Genomic DNA, 7,088 nt, shown 5'->3' on the forward strand with positions numbered 1-7,088 from the left:
CAACGCGATCGTGTTGTTTTTCATGACCCAAACTCGGTTCCTGAACAAAATACAGATAGAACTCTGGATACCAGACTACCTGTAACACCTGCCCCAAGGGTGTCTCAGTCGCCAATAACGACTGAAATAAACAGACTAACTGAAACCTTACGACGAGAGGCCAATCCTCTCGAAGAAGAGAATGCTAGGCTAAGAGAAAAACTTAGACAATTACGTATCCGGCAGGATGCAATTGTATATGCAACAGAAAACGAACCGCGACCTTGCGGAAGTTCCACAATAAAGAAACTTTCACGAAGGACTTTCTCTAAGCCGTTAAACCACGGTTCAGATCATGAACGAGAAGAATCAACTCAATTAGAAAATGAACCGAAACCCCGATTCTCGTTCGATACAGCTATGAAAATGTTACCCACTTTCTCAGGGAATCCAGATGGATTAGATCCATTTATAAGTACAGCATACCTTATTCACGATGGTATAGCCCCTAAAGATCGGAGCGACTTATTACAATTCATTAGATTCTCAAGTCTAAAAGGCAGAGCGTTCCATGAACTTAAACATAGGGCCATTGATACAATCGAAGATTTAGTCGTAGAATTAGAAGCCATATTCAGGCCTAAACGATCAGTAGCAGTCGTACAAAACGACCTATATACTAGCCGACAAAGAAAGGACGAGCCAGTAAAAGCATACGCTAACCATATAGAAGGATTGCTAACTGAGCTATTACAATTAAGCTTAGACCCAGGAAACTCAGCAGACAGTAATGCCGCAATAGAAGGATTGCTGAGAAAACAAGCATTGATTCAATTTAATCACGGTTTAAATTCGCGTATTGCAACGATAGTGAAGGCTTCTAAATGCCTCACTCTACAAGAAGCTATCTCTATGGCTATAGAAGAAGATAGCACCTACCCATCCTCTCATGAACCTAATCATAACAAGAGAGGAATTCAACAAGGTTCCCATACAGGTAACAATAAGAAAAATGATAATCTACATTGCGAAAGGTGCGACAGAAAGGGACACCTCGCAAAAAATTGCTACGCACGATTATCTAACGCTAAAAAACCTCAAGATAAGAGAGTATCAATAAATAAAATATCTGATGTATGCAATTATTGCAAAAAACCTGGACATACGGTCCAAGAGTGCCGAACCTTAAAAAGGAAAAAACAAAGGGAATCCACTCAGCAAATAAGTGCCGCAGAGTCACAAGCAGAGGAACGAGTACGACTCGACACAACGAGACTAAACGTATTACAGAACTCTTCACATAGAAATTTAATTGAGGTTCAAGCTGATGAATTTAAAAAACGAACAGCTATGTTACTTTTTGACACAAGAGCTGATATTTCTATCATAAAAGCAGGAGTTCTCCAAGGAAGAACGATGATCAACCAAAAGAAAAATACCGTTACTGGATTAGGAAACTACCCATTCACTACTGCAGGAACAGTGGAACTACATGTGAAAGTAGGGAAACATAATTCTGCATCCATTCAAGGTAATACCTAGTTCATTCCCATTAATTGCAGACGGAATCTTAAGTGTAGATTTCTGGGAGAAAAATGTTTACACGGTAAACCGAGATCATTCAATTACGATGCTAGGACACAGCTGGCAAATGCACTACTCAGCTCCCCAGACAGTGACCCTGAAACCGAGAACCGAAACTTTAGTGGCGGCGATAACACATAGCACGAGTGATGGGCTAGCGACAGCCCGAGAACTTAGACCAGGCGTGTACATGGGAAACTGTGTCACCAGGCCGTCTGAGTCTACCTGCTGCGTCAGCATAATCAATGTTACAGAGGACGAGCAGGAGATAGATACCCCTATAGTGGAACTAGAAAAAATTCCCGACCCACCCGAAGAAAACATCGAGCACTCTCAACCTCTAGCAATTTATCACATAAACAATTACAACGAAGATAGAATTGACAAACTGATAAATCTCATAGATGTAGCCCATCTCAATGAAGAGGAAAAACGGAAATTATACATGATTTGTAAAAGCTTCAGCGATATATTCCAAATAGAAGGGGATCGTCTTTTGACTACAAAAGCAGTAAAACACACACTCACCCTAAAAGAATGGACCACCCCAATTTTCAAGAAACCTTATCGTCTGCCAGAAAAACATAAAAACGAAATAGATAAACAAATAAATCAGATGGAAGAAGAAGGTATAGTACGTACGAGTAAAAGTCAATGGAATGCACCACTCCTGGTAGTTCCTAAGAAACCTGATGCCCAGGGAAATGTGAAGATGCGCATAGTCGTAGACTTCCCTTAAATTAAACGAAGTAACGGTAGGAGATGCATTTCCTTTACCAAATATAACGGAAATACTAGATCAATTAGGATATTCTAAATATTTCACAACATTAGATTTGGCATCAGGCTTCCATCAGATAGAAATGGCAGAGAAGGACAAGGAGAAAACAGCATTCTCTACGCCAATGGGACACTACGAATACAATCGTATGCCATTCGGTTTGAAAAATGCACCCGCAACATTCCAGCGTATGATGAACTCAGTGTTATCAGGATTACATGGAATCAAATGCTACGTGTATCTGGATGATATAGTAATCCATGCACCAACTTTAACAGAGCATAACAAGAGGCTACAAGAAGTGTTTACCAGATTAAGGGAATATACATTAAAATTACAACCAGAAAAATGTCGTTTTCTACGAAAAGAAACATGTTATCTGGGACATATAATATCGGATAAAGGAATCTATCCTGATCCGAGCAAAACAACAGCTGTGGAAAAATATCCACGATCCAAAAATGTAAAAGACATTCAATCATTCCTAGGATTAGCAGGCTATTATAGACGTTTTATAGACCAATTTGCTGACCTAGCCAAACCGCTAACAGAACTCTTAAAAAAGGGAAAAAATTTCCATTGGACTACGGCGGAAGAAACTGCTTTCAACACACTGAAAAGGAAACTCGTAAGTGCACCGATATTGCAATACCCAGATTTTAAAAAACCTTTCAATTTAACTACGGATGCATCTGAATTAGCAGTAGGAGCCGTGTTGTCACAAGGAATTCTGGGAGAAGATCTGCCAGTGGCATATGCCAGTAGAACATTAAACAAAGCAGAAATAAACTATAGTACAACCGAAAAAGAACTAGCAGCCATAGTTTGGGCAGTTCAAAATTTCAGACCATACTTATATGGAATAAAATTCACTATAGTTACAGATCATCAGCCTTTGACATGGTTATTCAATATTCAAGATCCAGGATCAAGACTCATGATGTGGAGACTGAAACTTGAAGAATAAGATTACGAAATAAAGTATAAGCCAGGAAAACAAAACACCAACGCAGATGCTCTTAGTAGAATACATGTTGTCACAAGGGCCACAGCGAAAAAGGTACCCTCAGATCCGCTAACAAGTAATAAGGCAAAATCTCCAATAGCAGATCCTAAGTTGATACAGGAGAAACAAAAAATCAGCAAAAAGGAGACGACAGCTGAAACTGTTACATCACTAGCAACACCGAACGTCGACCCAGAACCGGAGACGTCGAAAGTTGACGCCGACACAGCTGATTCGTCAAGGTCAGAAGAAAGCGAATCAGAGGAAGAAAGCGAGTCAGAAATAATGGAAAAAGAGGAAACATATCCCGCTGAAAAAATAGCTCGCGTACTGTACGAATACCATGACACACCCTTTGGAGGTCATGAAGGTATACACAGAACCTTAAAGAGAATTAAACTCCGACATACCTGGCCCAACATGAAAAAGGATATACAGGAATACATCGCAAAATGCGACAAATGTCAGAGAAACAAGACAGGGGGAGTAAAAAGGGCTCCAATGCTTATTACGGATACACCGTTAGAACCCTTCGAAAAGGTAGCACTTGACATTATTGGACCCTACCCGCCAACACTACGTGGAAATAAATATGCGCTGACGTTTCAAGACTTATTTACGAGGTATAGTATTGCTTTACCAATACCAGACCAGTCAGCTTCTACAGTGGCTAAATACTTTGTGGAAAAAATACTTTTTATATTTGGAATCCCGCAAAAAGTATTAACTGATCAAGGTACTAACTTTGTCAGTCAACTCTTCAAAAACGTATGCAAATTTTTGAAAATCGAGAAAATTCAAACAACCGCATACCATCCACAATCAAATGGAGCTTTAGAACGTTCGCATCGAACACTAACGTCATACTTAAAAAGCTACGTTAATGACGATTTAAATAATTGGGATGAGTGGTTACCATACGCTATGTTTGCATATAATACAACCCCTCATACTGCCACAAACGAAGCTCCATTCTCATTGTTATTTGGGAGAGAAATAGAACTCCCAACATCTCTAGAAGCACCGCCGAAACCATCATATACATACGGAGATTACCGTGAAGAATTACGCGAAAGAATGCGTTCGGCAGGTATCATGATGAAAGATCATCTGATAAAAGAAAAAGAAAAATCTAAATTGCAAACGATAAAAACACGCGAGAAATTGACTTTAATATAGGAGATAAAGTTTTACTAAAAAGGGGTCGGCGACAGTTTGCCTAACACAATTGGGCATTTCATGCCATAAGGTTGGCTACACTAAAGTTATAAGGTATAGTTTATTTAGATAAATCAGTAATAGATAATTTTTTAATAGTGTGTATATGGGTGTGTTTTTCAATTATCTGTAATAGCACGCAAGTAGTATTAAAGTTATTTTGACAGGGTTATAAATAAATCCGAATGGAAAATAATTGTACAAAATTATGTCGAAGAATAATTATTTCTATTATATAGACGAATTACATAATTTTCTTAGTTCCCCTCTTATGAAAAGCATCTGTTGCATAAATGTGAGAATGCAAAGGCTGTTGTTAATTCAGATAAGTAAATTCATTTAGTAACAATTTTAGGTTGGATCAAATAGCTTTGTGAAAAATTTTGTCCTTTGTTACAGACTTTTCGAGAGGATGGGTTTCAGGAGATACAAATTAAATTATTAATTGCTAGCATTGATACCTCAGCCTTCAAAATTGTTTGGTCGTCTACTATGAAAGAAGATTTTATTATTTTATTACTTCATGTTTAGCATTATCATTGGACGAAAGAGGTACGAACATGTGACCTTAAGATAACTGTCCATGAAATAAGCTCATTGATGGAATTTGATACTTTGTAAAAGGTGTGCAGTTTCTGCAATGGTGAATAACGAATCCTGCTGCGAACTTCTTCTAAAACATTTCTATTCAGGGGAAAACCCTATTGAATATATAAGTCAGGTATTATAGTCTTCTGGTCTTAGTTATACAGAGGTATGTAAGAGATCCTAGCTACCACTGCAAAGAACAATTATGCATGAAAATAATATACATATTATTAAGTACTGATATTTTTTTAAAACACCATTGTCTCTGCGACATCTTGTCAAAAAGCATTGCTTTTTATAGTGCTGACAGGAATACATGCTTGGTATGCTCAAGAGAATTGTGGCTGGTTATTTATTAAGAATTAAAAATAAATTTTCGGAAATAATTCTGCAATTTCTTTTAACTTGTTAAAGAAATTAATTGTAATATTTGGAATTTTCTAATTTAAAATATATATACGTTAAAAATGTCCTATATATATATTTTTTTGTTAAACTTATTTTTTTTATACACATTTTCGAGCGTTAGTTTATACCACATAACTCCAGTCATGATTGTAGTTCTGTAAACAATTTAAATTTCGTATTAGAGAAAATCTATAGTGTTCCGTGAAATACTGAAGAATTATAACTATAAACAAAAGTTATTTATCTTTGTAATTAATTATGCATATACTAATCATTGAATTTTTTTGATAATACATATTATTTCAAGCAAGTTGATACGGCTTTTGAAAAATAGCTTGTGCGAAACAGTGCCCCAAGTTGGCTCCGAACCTGTGGTCAGAAAGGAAGGTCTTATTCTAGAATAAAATATTCAAGGCCGAGGTAATAGGTAAAAGTGTTTTTTATTCAAATAAATAAAAAATATACAAACGTTTACAAAGTATTTTTATGTACAAGAAAAACCGCGATATTTACAATGGCGAAGGCCTAGGGAATTTGCTGCTGTTAAATTCTAGGGAATTTCTTTTCGCAGAAGATTCCTTAGAACCCCAAGACTCAAAATTCCCCAGGAGGGAACGCGGACTTAGAAACTCCCTGACTGGACAATTTTTCCTAGGGTATTCCCTAGTAATATCCCCAGCCACGGGAGGAAGCGAAGTAGGAGAGGTGGATTTAGGGAAGGGGATGTCCCCTTACCCCTCAGCCCCCTTCTCCCAGAGCTATGGTGGCTCCGAGCCACCCCAACCCCTAGGGTGAATCTACCCCTCCCACTACCCGACTCGTCGAGAGCCCTGGATTTGAGGGTCGGAACACTGGGTCCGAGGTAGTCCTCGGAGGCAGTGTGGAGGGGAAGGAGAGGGTGGACTTCTCCCGGGCAGTCCCCGGAGAAATTTCCCTTAGGAGGGAGGAAATGCCGCAGAGGGGTAGTCCCCTCTTGGTTGGCAGTGGGTGGTGGGTGATACTTACCAAAGTAGTCGACCCGTAGAGTTCGCCGGTGGAGGCGCTCGTTGGCTGGCCTGGTGGAGGCGTCAAAAATGCCGTGGAGGCGGTGGTGCCGAAAGGCTCAAAAAAAGGTGCTGCTGTTGCTGCGGGTAGCAGCGGTCGAGCAAGGCTGAGGTGCGATGGGTCCTTATCAAGGACCCATCTATATAATTACGCGACACTAATCTTGCCAGCGAGAGAGCTGCCGCGGGCGCTGGCCACCTAGTGGCCAAGCGCGCAAGTAGTGTCGCTTCGCGGCCGCGACGCGCCAGGGCCAGAAGACGCGCAAGCGCGCCGCGGAGAGAGAGACAGATAGAGCGGCTAGACGCTGTCGGTCTAGCCGTCTATTGTGAGCGCAATAGAGATGGGAGATATAACAGAGAAATGCGGAATCTACTTCGCAACATTTTCTGCTCCTCCCAATCTCGAACATAGCTATTAGAGTGACATCTTTTATATATTAATTTTACTTCTCTAATCTGTAGTACATTTATCACTCATTTG

This window comes from Prorops nasuta, unplaced genomic scaffold (genome assembly GCF_024137725.1).
Source record: "Prorops nasuta isolate Cenicafe-Biocafe unplaced genomic scaffold, Cenicafe_Pnas_1.2 PNAS00051, whole genome shotgun sequence".
NCBI classification, from domain to species: domain Eukaryota; kingdom Metazoa; phylum Arthropoda; class Insecta; order Hymenoptera; family Bethylidae; genus Prorops; species Prorops nasuta.